This window comes from Microplitis demolitor, chromosome 2 (genome assembly GCF_026212275.2).
Source record: "Microplitis demolitor isolate Queensland-Clemson2020A chromosome 2, iyMicDemo2.1a, whole genome shotgun sequence".
Lineage (NCBI taxonomy): Eukaryota > Metazoa > Arthropoda > Insecta > Hymenoptera > Braconidae > Microplitis > Microplitis demolitor.
The window spans coordinates 15,277,799-15,292,223 of NC_068546.1; the positions used below are offsets into that span (position 1 = coordinate 15,277,799).

General features: G+C 37.8%; 2 long non-coding RNA genes across 3 annotated transcripts; both read left to right on the forward strand.

Moving 5' to 3' along the window:
* Nucleotides 1-3,629: 3,629 nt before the first annotated feature.
* LOC103568768 (uncharacterized) lies at nt 3,630-4,550 on the forward strand. The gene is made up of 4 exons (XR_008404596.1): nt 3,630-3,684; nt 3,827-3,900; nt 4,002-4,238; nt 4,336-4,550. It is a non-coding gene; the product is annotated as an uncharacterized LOC103568768 (long non-coding RNA).
* A 1,482-nt stretch (nt 4,551-6,032) lies between these two features.
* On the forward strand, nt 6,033-14,159 carry LOC128668987 (uncharacterized). 2 transcript variants are annotated; one of them, XR_008404540.1, is made up of 6 exons: nt 6,033-6,307; nt 7,440-7,562; nt 7,755-7,905; nt 8,315-12,773; nt 12,849-13,821; nt 13,903-14,159. It is a non-coding gene; the product is annotated as an uncharacterized LOC128668987 (long non-coding RNA). The 2 variants fall into 2 exon arrangements; XR_008404539.1 differs by having other exon boundaries at nt 8,315-13,821.
* The last annotated feature ends 266 nt before the right edge of the window (nt 14,160-14,425 follow it).

The window sequence follows — 14,425 nt, forward strand, 5'->3', positions numbered from 1 at the left end:
TATATATATATATATATATATTTGAATTAATAGTAATGTTCATCTATGTTTTTTAGGTTTAAAATGCAGGAATTATCCGTCGAGGAACAGGAGCTGATACAAGTGATGGAGTCCCATACTACTAATGATCAAAGTAATGTTGTGATGAGCCCCTGATTAAAAGAAACGATTCAAAATGATTAGCGATGTTCAATACCCATAAGAAGGGTGATTCAGAGTCGATGCTAACGTTTGTATGTATCTGTGTATGTTGAAATGCATCATTTATGTGTTGTAACAGCGCATAAATTATACTACTATTTAAAGCAGAAGGGATATACGATAATGCTGATTTTCCAGAAAATTTCTGAAAAAACTGTATATAAATCGATTCGATCTATCGACCTGTCAATAAGTTAGAAAAGCTCAAGGCTTGAAAAAACAATTTTTCTGTGTTATTTAAAGGGCCACTCGAATTATTAAATGAGCTAGATCTGTAATAGAGATAGAATTTTTTGTTATGGTACGAAAATTTTTCTTTTGTGGTAAATTCAGTTTCACAAGCACTTGAAAAAAATGTTGCTATGAAATGATATACCCTCATATATATATATATATATATATATATATATATATATGTATATTAGGGTGTGCCATTTTGAGGCGACTTTTTTTTTAACAAAAAAAAAACAGGCTGATGTTATGTCCGCCGCTTAAATTTAAATCAATTATCCGGGATTTCTCCCTTTGGTAGCGATAGAAAAATTTAGACGAGCGATTTGGAGGTTGCGGACAACATTGAAGAATGCGAGGAAGAGGTATCTTCCTATAATTTATTATTTATGGTGGATCTTTTGAAAAGTAAGAACCCAAACGTCTCCGAAGAGACTGGTGATCTTGTGTTGAACCCGTTATCTTATGAAAGAATAGAATGTAAATCTTACATCTACCTTTCGATGTTTCTTTCTTTCTAGTCACGGCAGGTTAGATCCCTCCAGAACGTTGCAGCTCACTCAGCTTCCTCTTGTAGGATTTGGTTGGATGGGCGCGGCTGGGGTAGTAGGATGTAAACTTATGTGCTACTGTTGAATAAAACTCGGAAGGCTGAACTTAGGATTTTTGGCTTTTTATTACTGATTTAGCTACAATTCACTTGTACACTGAATCCTTTACACAATTTTTAACAAATGATATTTTAAGAATATTTGTTATTCACGGATAGTTTTACAAGATTCTTATTTCATGTTCAATGCGTCCTTTTTACACACCCGAAAAGCGATTTTATGCTCAAAATAACTCAGCCTGAGATGGAATCGCAAACACACGTGATTTGCGTCACTATTTCAATCGGACCGAATGTTTCTATTAATCTTTCCGGATTTTTAATAGATAAAGATGTCGATTATTGCTTTTTCAACGCCTAAGCGGAATCCTGCAATAATTGACTGCAAAAAGATGTCAATTTTAGAATGCCTTATTGATTATCCAACGCCGAAGCGGATTCCTGCAATAAGGTTTAAATAGAAAATATTAAAAATCCTCTTATTGACCTTTCAACGCCTGGGGCGGAATCCTGCAATAAGAGTGCACGAAAGTTCGACGTTCGAATATTCGCGGACCGTAAGTTAGAAGAACCGACTAGCCAAGAGCTATGGGTGCTCAGGCTTTTTATAAACTTTGATTTCGCGATTGATGGGGAATTTTCAATTATTGTCATTGGTGGAAGGTGACGACAGTATATTAATTCTTCGTTCGTCTTATTGCAGTTATCCTCCTACTATTCCTTGTCGCATAAAAAGGTGGAAAAAGCTGACGCTGCGTTTTCGCGCGCTTTTGAAAAGAAGAGCTCTGTAATAATTATTTTCAAATAATTATTAGAATATAAAAAAAAAAATTATTTGGACATAACAATCCCCCGGAAAGTAAGAGGGTTGCAAAACTCTCTTGCTTTCCTAAATATATGTCCCCTCTTTTACAAAGCTTGCGATAACGCTTAAAATTCTAAAACGTCTTAGAACTAGGAGATTATATAAGTATATAAAATTTAGACGATTATTCTGATATGATTTTATGTATTATTATATTATTTTATATAGTTTTCCTCTAAAATCGATTATTTTCCCATTACCAAAATAATAACTATTTTTAAACATAACGATTACATAGGATATTTACCAAAAATTAGGATTATAAGATTATTAGGTGATTTATCTCTCTAAATGCACATGATGCATGTCCATTTGCATATGTGTATGGATGACCTTGAGACTGTGAACGGTACCGAAATAAGATGGAGAAAATGATTTATTCGCAATGTGCGAATCTGCATTTAGCCGAAATCTAGCGTTTTTTTATTGCGAATAGATTTGCCGCGTCTGCATGAAGAATTTGATCTCCGGCTATCGTCTTATCTCGAGGCGCATTCCGCTGACGCTCCGTGCAATTTGTAGGTAGGAATACTCATTGCGAAAGTAGCATTGAAGCCAACAACTTCGATAGTTTCTATAAAAGAACAAAACAAGACAGGAGAAAAAAAAATGTACGTCACCCGCCGACACTACCGAGGGTTCTTGACGTGGTTTCAACTGGTGAGGCACCAGTTTAATTTTGATGTAAGTATTATTTACTTCCGTTTATCATTTTACCCTAAATTCACCAAAAAAAAGAAAATCTTAATTTGATATATTTTTCCTTTTTTCCAGGCGTTATGAGAAATCGGGATACTCGTGGATGTGTTCACGAGGGCCATCAACCCCTTGCTGGGGATGAGGCTGCTCCTCGGTGTCCGAGAAATCGTGGGAGTTCTCCCTCCTGAACTCGAGGTGGTGACCCAGTACTTCCGGGCCTCCTGGCCCACTACGCCTCCTCGGGTTCAGTTGGTGTCACCAAATATCGAAGAGATTTGGGTCCTGGCAACCAATTTGATCGAGACGGCCGAGGACCTCATGAGATAAGGAGACAGCTAGGAATTTATTAGAGGTGTTTTTTTTTCTTTATGATTTTTGTTAATGAAATTTTTTTTTTCCTTTTTAGAGCCGACCTGCCGAGGGCCCCCGAGGAGGATTAGCCATCCCCAGCAGCGGGTTGAGGCTTCAAAAAACAAAAGCTCCCCCCTCCCCTTTTTATGATTTTATAAATATATATTCCCCTTTTTTTTGTTGGAAAAAAAAATAAATAAAATTGTATTATTTATCAATAAATAACTTCCTTTTTATTTTATTCTAAATGGGTTTCTCCCTCCCCCCTTTTTTTTCCTTTTTTTTTTTAGAAAATAAATTTTTAGAATTAGTCTAATTACAATTTTAAAGTAATTTTTAGTCTTTAGATGTAATTTTAATTTAATTTTAAGATTTAAGTATAGGTTTTTGTTATGGCCGTGTAGCTTGTATGAGTGGGAGTGAGCGCGTGACATGAGATGTGGAGATTAAGAGAGAGCGAATGCTCGGCATATGGGGGGGGGGGGTTTGTTAATCGGTCTCTTCTTTGCCCGCGTTCGCCGCTGCCGCGGTAGCATAGCATCAATGAGATGTTAATTATCGACCGTCGTATTGATCTCATCTTAGTAGATCTTAACCGGCAAGTGGCACCATCTTACGGTAGCCAAAGGAACCATTCTCTCAAACAGCTTATTTCGTTGATGACATAGATTACCCGATTTTTACATGAATAATCCTCATACTGGATGGATTCTAACAATAATAAAAGGTGAAATTAGATTTAAAAATTGTTACAAATTTCATGTTCAGCTTAGTATAAATTATTGTTGATTTGTCAGATTATCATGAACTTTTGTGCTGATCAAGCAAGGTCATGTTTAATTTTATTTAATTAATTTTTTTTTTTGAAGGAAAGGATAATATTTGAATCTAGTGTTTTAGTCGAGTTGTTCTTGTAGCTAGAGGACGTTCGTTGCAATAAGGGGTAAGTTGGCTAATTTTTATTAAAACTCATTTTCAATTTTAAAAATACGGGATTTTGGTAGTGTCTAGTTCAGTTCACGATCTGAATTTCGGTAATTCCAGGATTTGTTGCTAAAAATGTGTATTAATCGCCTGCCTTTCGAGATTGTCGATCCAAAATTGGATCCTTTACCGATCCCACTGGAGGAGGTTCTCATCGAAGTACAAGCCCGCTGGTACTTGGATTCGGACCCGATTTTTTTGTTCGCGACTAACCAGTGTGAGATCGATTGGATCCATTCTGTGGCACCACCGTCACCCCCGCTGGATGCTGATGGTCGTGTTCTTACCCTATTAGAGGTAAACGGATTTATCTTGTCTTTTTTTTTTGAAAAATGATTTAGATATAATGAGAGAAGGAATTTCCCTCTATATTTTATTAACTTATGGATTTCAGTATATGGTGGTCGATTTGCACTTGCATTTTACTGATAATGCCGAGGTTCGTGACAGTTATTTATTGGAAGTTTTCAGAAGTTTCCGTGACGTTCGAGAAAACAGGAATAATTTGCGGTTGTTGAACTCAAGTTTAAAAGGTTCCTCTATCGTCTGGCTATTCAAAAGGCGTTAATGGTTGTAAATTTTGGGGAATAAAAGAAAATTTTGAATGGATTTCCAGAGGTTGCAATTTTATTTTATTATTTCTCAAGAGTTTTCTCATTATATTTTTATTCTTTATCTTTTACTTCTTTTACTGTAATAACTCTCTCATGGCTAACGCGTCTTATTACTGCTGACTAGCCATTTATGCGCAAAGTCAGCCATTCAGTCATCTGGTTTGAAGCTAGCATAATGTGTGTGTCTTTTGGACAGAAGTACGACCTTGGGGATCCCATTTATTATTTTGTAAGAACCTATGCAGAATTTGCTTATATTCGAAGAATTTTTGCAATTTGGGACCCCAAAATTTATATTTGTGAGTGTTATTACTCGTGTGGTGTGCACAACAATCTGTTACACGTAAGTGTTCAAGTGTTAAGTCAAGGTCAGTTGTGTTTATAACGTTATGATTATAATCGTTTGCCCAGTATTATTTAAGCTGTGGTTCTCTGCCCTGCTGTCCTGACCGATTGAAGCGTGAGCTTTTCCTGGCCTAGAGTAAACATCTCTGGAGGGAAAAGGACGAGGATTTAGATGATTGGATGGAAGATTGGATACCGATCTCTTGGTTCTTTGAGGAGGACGGGAAAGATAAGCCAGAGGGGGAAAAATTCGAGGAATTGGACTAAAATGGTGCAATTTGGTCATCGCCAACGTTTGCTGGGTAAATCCGGATATGCTATCACTCTCGAGTCACTTTTAGCTGTCAATTTTCTCTTCTCAATAGAGAGGAAATGAGCTTGAAGATCGTTTTTTCCTTCTTTTAACCCAAAACCTTCCCATCCGTTTTAATAACCGTATACAATCTCGGATATAAAATATGCGAGTGTAAACGAAGAGAAAAGCGGTTTTTATTTTCTTTTCCTCTTTTCTTTTAAATTTATTATTATTATTATTATTAAATGGCGCGATTCGCCAGGTAAGTTAGTTAAAATTTTTAAGGAACATAAGACCATTATGAGGTGAGTAATATGTCACGATATTTTAATATCGCAGTAGTCTCACATCGGGTCGGTGCGCAACAGATGGCAGCACACGCTGCTCACACGACTCTCCATACATTAGGATTATTTTGTTACATGTATAATTTAGTTTAAATTATTATGTTAGTTTTACTAAGAAGTTTCCTTACAGATAAACTGGATATTAATCAGGAAAATTCACTGATGAATACACGCGCTTAAGCATAATGTAGGATGCTGGGGAAATAATCATGCATTAAATTTATATGCTTGTGTTTATTGTGGTTGGTCGGCGCGTGCGCGCCGACGCAACAGTTGTCATCGACAAATTCATTATATTATAAATTAATTCAGAGTTGTTATGCATAAGTCATTGAGTAAGTTTGCATATTATAGGAATTTTAATCAGTAATGCGAGGAGCAATTCGCCATGTAATGTCGGGAATTGGCAGGGTTACACAATTGACATCGTGTAAGTTGTCGTTGGTATTAGTCAAACTAACATGCGACAGAGCTAGTTCTCCATTGGTTGAAGTAAGATATCTTTATAAAGATGGCGCCGGCCGAGGTGCCGGCATGAAATTCACGTGCTGCCGTGGTCAGACGTGGGATAAACATTGTACGAGCAGGGTGTGTGCTTGTTGCTAGCTAAATTATTTTGAGACGCCACTTAGGTTTTGGCTATATACATACAACAATTTCTGTTATCTAATAGTGCAAATTTGCACTGATAATTGCTGAGTTTTAATTATCACTTATCGTGGAACCGTAGGGAGCTGTTTTCGCAGTTTGCTTACAACGACGACTGTAAGTACCTTTGAGTTAATTCATTGGCGTGTAACTTTGCTTTCCCGCGTTGGTGGCCATTTGCAGTCGCGTGATCATAACAGAAATAGCAATTCTCTAGTAATAATATTGGTTTCAAGCATATGATGAGGTGAATGATTTTTGAACCCAGTGGATGTTTAAGTTTTGATTGGAAATATTTATTATTATTTGCTTAATACCAGATATTAATCCTGGGAATTATTTTGATGTTATTATTATTTTATGTCACGTGGTGAATAATAATTTTATTGTGACAACACATATGCGACTGGTTTTCCAATATATATATATATATATATATATATATATATATATATATATATATATATATATATATATATATTATAGTTGATAAGTTATCATTTATTATTAATTTGATTTATTATTTTTATAATTGATTTCTGGTGCGTATTATTATTTTATTATTTTATTTATCACGTGAGAGTGATACAGAGGTGTAAATATTATTTGTAATTATTTTGATCCAAGACTACCATCCCATAACTATTAGTTGGGTATAGAATAATATTATTTTGTGAATGCCGTAAAATTTACCATTGGAAATTACTGGGAATTTTATTGGAGATACTTCAAATTCCTATACGAGATTATTTCATTTAATATTTTCTATGATCACATGCGAGTGATATAATACTTTATACTTATTAAAGTAGTATTTTTGAGATTGTTATCAGTTCAGTACACTTATTTCGTTTGTTCATTTTCACGTGTGAGTGAAATTATTATTTACTAGTATTTATATTTTCTTCCGACAATCACAGGCGAGTGATTATATTCTGTACGTGCAATAAATTATTTTTGCGGCTGATAAACGTATTGTTTTATTCAGTATTATTATTTGGATTATAATTTTGTATGCGCATACTATTATTATTTTTGTAAGTGAACTATTATTTTGTGATATTGTTTATGTGAGTATGATATATATTTGATTAATTAATTTATTGATTAAAGGATAATTAAATGCAAATGGTCAGCAACCCGGTATTATTAAATTTTATTATTTCAATTACTGCTATCTTTTTCTTGCTAACCTATTCTTAAATCTGAAAATCGCTATCCTGTCATTTATTTTTATTTTCATTTTCAGTTTTCTCCGTTGTTTTATTTTGAGTTAATTTTGTTCGTGGGGCACACGAACTGGCGCCCAAATAGGTTGTCTAACCCAGCCTGAGCAGAGCTGCAGGTCCAGGGAGATTCAGGATATCTCCAGGTGGGACATTTTGTTTTGTTATTATTTTATTTTTAGTTTTCCAACCAACGGAGAGCCATAACGGCTATTCAGCGCCAACCACACTCCGCCGTGAGACGCGTAAAATAGAAGGGAACGTTATAGACATCCTGATGTTTGTTGTTGAAAGAAATTTATTCTTCTATTTATTGCTTCCATTTCCTGTTATTATAGGTAGTGAAATAGGAGTAATAAGGATGTTTTCCTGGAGCTGAATTTTAATAAGGCGAATTTTAGTGGAGCATGGTGTTTCCTCAGGAGTTATGTCAACGGCTGTAAGAAGCGGCTGTTAATAATGTTCGGAGTTGCGCATGCGCTGTGAGAGGTAAGCACTTGTCTCTTAGTTAGATTTAAAAAAAAATAATTTCTTTAGCTTAACAGGAATTACCAATTCTTCTGTTTTCTCAAATGTCCAGGGGACTTAAATGCTTGTTATAATTTGAGTGAATTTTGAATTTAGATATATAATTTTTCGAAACTTAATCTTACAAATTTAGATTCTAAATATTTCCCTAATTAGAATATAGTAATATAATTTTCTTAAAATGTTATGCCGGTAAAATAAGAATCCTCTTTTAAGACGACGTGGAGTGTCGGTAAATGTAAAAGAATTTGTAAAGTCACAGAAAGGCCCGAACATTATTTTGGGTTTGGATTTAAAGTACTTTAAAAGAGGATTTCTATTTTTCAGTGACATTTTGATTTGACTTATACATTATTTTTATCTTGTTTAGGATGATTAGATTGGAGCGTTGAAATCTGAGAGGCGAAGGCCTCTCGTGGTACGAGTTGGAGTTGCTGATTTACTTGCAGAGAAGACGACACGACTTGAAAGAGCTGGTGGAGTTTCCTGGAGCTCGATGACTTCTGGTTGGTCCTTAATTTGGACAGACCTTGATTTAAAGTCTGAGGTACGTCTGGTTTCTTTTACTGGCTTAGGATGTACCTCGCCTGGCTGCTTGTTTTTCTTGTAGGTGAAGCAGCGCTTCTTGCTTGAGCATACGCAACATTTGAAGAATATTGGAACGACGAGGATGACACACAGGACAGCTAGGATGGATATGTTTCCCACCGTCATCGTTCGATGGATATCGTCTTCTTGATGGTGTAATGATATTTCGGACATTCGATTTTCCGTTTCTTCCAATCCTGTTCCCCAGGGTCGGAATTTGTCTACTGTTTTTAACGGGTCGACGTTTTTCTTGAAGAGAAATCTAGATATTTTTGGTTCATCTGTTAAATTCGTTGATAGCGTTTCCGAGGCTAAGTTCAACCTTGGCAAGGTGATGTTCAGCTGAGTGATCTCTTTATCTATGCTTTTGATTATATATTTTTCGCTTTTAATTTCGCATCTACCGTGAACATGGACCATTCCTGTTCCGTTGATGTGTTATTCTTTCTCAACCGGATATAAGCACTTGAAGATTAGCTTTTCTTCCTTACAAGTCGATTACACCCAAGAATTTGATTGATTGAGCTTGATCCACGTGGTTTTACACTCTAGGATGGTGCGGACATTGCAAGTTCTTGAGATATCCTCAGTTGACTTCAAAAGCAGCTTCATTTCACAGTCTACTTCTTCTTGGACTTCGGCAGACTGGAATGGTATGTCGGGACGACAAGACAAATCGTCCCCGATAGATTTGCATTTGTTGATATATTCAGAATCTGCTAAGTAGAATCTCCTCAAGCCTGGGTCCGTAACTAAGAACCTTTTCAACGGTAGTATCGTCAGTGTCTGAATTTTGTCATTCAGATTTTCTGGCTTTGGCAGTCGTTTCATTTCGTATGATAATAACGGAATTTCATGGAACAGGGGTAGGGTTACTATGATAAGCAGATAACGTTTCGCCCTTGCTACTTTTACTGTAGACACAGCTGACAAGGTTGAGATATCCATTCGGTCAATTGGTTGAGGTGGATTCAAATCCGGATGCTTCCTCATGATGTCGACGGATGCTCGGTAGAGTTGACTTGGTGATATAGCTTGTGGGAAGAGTCGGCCGGCCTTGGCTTCCTCTATGATGGATTCAGCTTCCTCCAGGACTCGAAGATGGTTACTGGCAATCTCCTTTCGCTCATACCCCAGCATCATGACTTTCATCAAATATGCGAGTTTACCCAAGTAATTGTTGGTGGAATTCATCAAGTTCGTAGTAGCGCCTACAAGATTATTCAGATAGGACTGCATTTAAGCCTCACTTTGGAGAATAGTAATGATCTCACTCTTGACGAGGTGAATGGCGTTCTGTACTAGGTGCACCATTTCTGCATTGTCTTGATATAATTTGTTGATCTCGTTGGTGATATGTTCTTTGTCTTCATAGTCCATGGTTCCGAACAGTTCTCGGGCAATTGTGCCGACAAACCCGAACCATGGAGCTCGTTGATTACGGTCAAACGGCGGAGTTTTAAATGTTGTTTCTTCAAGGAGCTGGTCCAAGCGGCATTTAGCTTGATTTATTGAGGCTTGTATTTCGGTTATTAGGTCCATCTTCAGGTAGTGCATGCAAGACCCAGAGCCGATAATTTTGGTACAGCCTAGCATGGTCGAGTGGAGATGGTTCCACTCAAAGGGATACATATCGACCAATCCTCGGACGTTAATGGAAGAAATGATGCACCAGTTTTTTTCTACCAGGTGAATCTTCTTAAACGGGTCATACAGTAGACCCGGGTTGTCTGCCAGAGGCTGGATGGTCAGGTCGTCCTTGGATTGACCCCCTTGGATGACGATGATCAGGAATATCAATAATTGTCTCATGATGATAAGAGATTAGAGGATCTGAAACAGAGAACTTTATAAAGGTTTAGCCTCATGGTCGAAAGCAGGTTTAGCTTTATTAGGGTTTACCAATTTGCGGTTTCCTTTGTCCAAACATCAACTCGAATGGAGTGAATTTGGTTGAAGTATGCACATTTGTATGTCAACGCCGCAAGACTCACATATCAATCCCAGTCCGGATACTTATCCGAGATTACTCTTAAGAAATCTATCAGTGGTTGATGGCTCCTTTCTAGAGAACCATTTGATTGGGGGTAACAACCCGAAGTCGTTAATCTTTGGATTTTTAGAGCTTTCGCAAGTTGTTGTATTAATTTAGAGGTAAATAAAGTACCTTTATCTGAGAGGATAACTCTTGGGCAACCATAATAGCACATATAACGATCTACAAGGTCTTCTGCCACTGTTGTCGATCGGATATCAGGTATCGGGATTGCTGTTACGGCTTACGAAAAGTTATCCTGAATAGTCAATATGTGGACATTCCCACTCCTAGTCATAGGAAGTGGTCTAACAGTATCAATAGAGATTTTCTCGAAAGGTTCGAAGGGAGTATCGGTTATCATCATTGGTTGTTTTGTTTTGATTCGGGTGAATTTATTCTTCTGGCAGATTTTGCATTTCTGGATGAATCTATAGATTCATTCCTTCATGCCTGGCCAGTAGAATCTCTCTCGAATTCGCCAATAAGTTTTCACGACACCCTCGTGGCCCGCAATAGGGCTGCAGTGGTTTTCTTCAATGATTTGATCGCGTAACTCTTCGGTAGGAACTTCTATATTTCCTTTGCAAAGTGTTACCTCGATAGGACAGTCGCCCAATTCTTGTATAAGATAAGGCTTAATGTTTATATCATCGAATTCATCCCCCTGTTTCGCCATGCGGAATGTATAGATTTCGTGTTTGAACATGGACACTCTTGAATTTCGTAATCCTTCAATTAAATTATTTAAATCGATTTTTTTGAAATGATTTTTCTTGACAAAGACCGTGAAGATAAAGCACTGACCCAATTTTGTGATTAATACATCACCCATTTTTGGTTTGGCTGTCTTCAGGTCTTCTTGATCGATGAAAGTGAGATCTCTTAACAATCGTGAAACTGGTTTCACCAACTCAGAATTCAGAGACAGGAAAATTTACCATGTGGTCTCTCACATAAGTAATTCCATCTCGACTGTCCTTGAATTTGATTCGATTTTCAGGTAGTTTCCGAGGTCTATCAAACTCGACCCCCAGTTGTCCGGTGGAGTCGTGTGGAGAGGGTCAGATTCATTTACCTGAGCATTTCCGTCGTCTTGTTCCCGATGTACTTCCACTTGAATCACTGTTGCTTCATCAGATTGGCTGGCATCTGATTGGTCTGATTGAGAAGATCTCTCCGCTATGATTATACGATCGTTTGCAGAGTTTCGATTTGGTGAACTGGGCTGCTGATTTTCATTCAGCAAGGTCTTTTCTTGTCCCAGATTTTTACTTGGGATGTCACTTTGCGTTTGGGCGTTTCCACATGTGCCGTACTGGATGAGGCTGCAGGAACATCTTCGACGTTCAGAGTTTGGCAGGTAGAAGGCCTCGCGATGACTGGAGATGTATTGTCATCAGAGCTTCCGGTGTCTTTCCAATAAAAGATTTTTGTATGATCGTCATAGTCAAGTTCCTTGCAATTTGCCTGCGCAGCTTTCAGCACCGTGCTTTTCCACATAGGAGTCGAAGACTTCGAAAATCGATAACCATTCTCCACTTTTTGTTTCCTTGAGCGTCCGATTTCTTGGGGACAATCCATAATGGAGAATTATACGGAGATTTTAATTTTCGAATAATTCCTTGTTTGAGTAGATTATCCACTTGCTTCTTAATTTCGTCGCGGTGTTCTTGAAGAAACTGATATTGCTTGATTCGGACCGGTTTGTCACTCGTGGTTTCGATTTTGCAGGTGAACTTTTTAGAACGTCCCAGGCGATCACCAGGGAGGTGAAATATGTCATGATTTTTCTGAATAAGTCGGAAAATTTGCTTCCTTTCGGTGCGACTGAGATGATTGGTAGGAATTTTATCAAAGATTGCTTGGATACGATCTCGCTTAGAGAGTGAGTGTATTCCAGATGGAGTTTCCGCTATGTCAGAAAATTGATCGGATGGGTCCAGATGATCTAATTCAAATTCTTCAAGCACTTGAGGTTCAATTTCAATTTCTGCTGGATCTGATGTGGTATTGATGACCATACACATCGCTTGATCGTCATCAACTGAGACAACGGCTTCGCCCATTAAGAGTCCCTCTTTAAGAGGAATCTTACGGAGGTAGCCTTGTTTGATCTCAGGATTTACAACAGGTACCGACACGGACATTCGCATACGGGGTGGAATTACGTATGAACGGGATGGTTTTATTCCGAGACTGAAAGGTAAAGGTCGGGAAGATCAAGATGGGAATTCAGAGATTGATGATGATATGAAATCTCCACTTGTTCATTTTTCAGGAAGTTGTTGCCCAAAGTTCCGACACCATGGAAGGTTAAATTCCCATCACAAACATGGAATTGGATTTTTGAACCCAAAACCTTTAATTCCACAGTACCAATTGTTTCCACGGACTGTCCATTCAAACCACGGAGTAGCATCGTATTACCACGATCCACTCTTATTTCGGGTTTAAGGGCGGAAGAATTTATCAAACACACATTCTCCCTGTGTCTATGAGAAAGCATTGTAATTCTCCATGAAGCAAATTACATGAGTCGAAAATTTTTGGCCCTGTCCCTAGGGACAGGATATATCTCACATCAAGGTCGTTATCCATTGAAAAAGGAATAGGACGAGTAGGTCGATTTTTGAGGACCAGCGTATTCCAATAAAAGGAATTGCCAGCTCGTTCTTTGATGAAAAATTAATTTCCAAGGATGCCCAGATAACCACCTGGTGGTATAGGTACAACCTGGAAACAAACATCTTCGTCAAAGATCTTGAGGGTCACAGTTCTAATTATTGGCATACTGCTGGTCGCGATGCCGCCCACCACACCCCCATTTTCAGGGTAAAAGGTGGTATCATCCCCCAGAGCATCGATGCAAAGGAGATTCAGGTCAAAACCTGTATCCAATATAAATTTTCTATAAGATTATGCTATGGACTTCTTTATATGAGGTGATTCATATAAAAAGTGATTAGCGATATTAAATACCCATAAGAACGGTGATTCCGAGTATTCTAAAAATTCATAAGTAACAAGTATCTAAAACTCCTTTTTTCTAATTGTTTTTGATAGTTTTTCTTAATAAGGGATAGTACCTAATTTTTTTTCGCTTTTCTTCACACGTACACACACACACACATACACACACAGACACACACACACATACACACACACAGGCGCGCGCGCAATCACTATAAAAATCTAATCTGCTTAAAATCTTACAATTTCAGATCTGAGAAAGGATTTCGAAAATTTGAGAGGTAAGCAACGTTAATTGCAGATGAAAAATATCTTATCAAGTCCGAAAGCTGGTTGTATAAAATTTATATTTATTTTTCTAGAGGCTTATAACCGCCAGCAGAAGATCTTGCTTGAACTGCAGAAAAAATTTCTGCAGCATGGAATCAAGCAGGCTGACGATAAAGACCAGGGTCAGGATGGAGGCCACGGTGGAGAAGGAAGTGGACATGTTGCCCGAGGTGACCAACCTAGCCAGGGCCGCCACAATAGTCAACATGTCCAAAAAAACGAAGGATTTGGTGACAGTGGAGGTGGTGGCAATGGAGGTGGTGGCAGTGGAGTTGGTAGCAGTGGAGGTGGTGACGATGGAGATGGTGGCAAAGGTGGTGACGGCAAAGGTGGTGGTGGCAAAGGTAAGCTTCAGTTGAACGTCAAGTTGATTTGCTGCTATCCTATGCAATAGTTTTCTTGGAATCCACTCAAATGTGTTAAAAACTGCGTAGAAACTAATACAATTCCATTGGTTTCTATGCGGTTTTTGGAACTTTTGATCGGACTCTATTAGATCTTTTTGATAGGGTAACAGAAGTCGGTAGCTTAGCAACAATCGGTCGTATACACTTA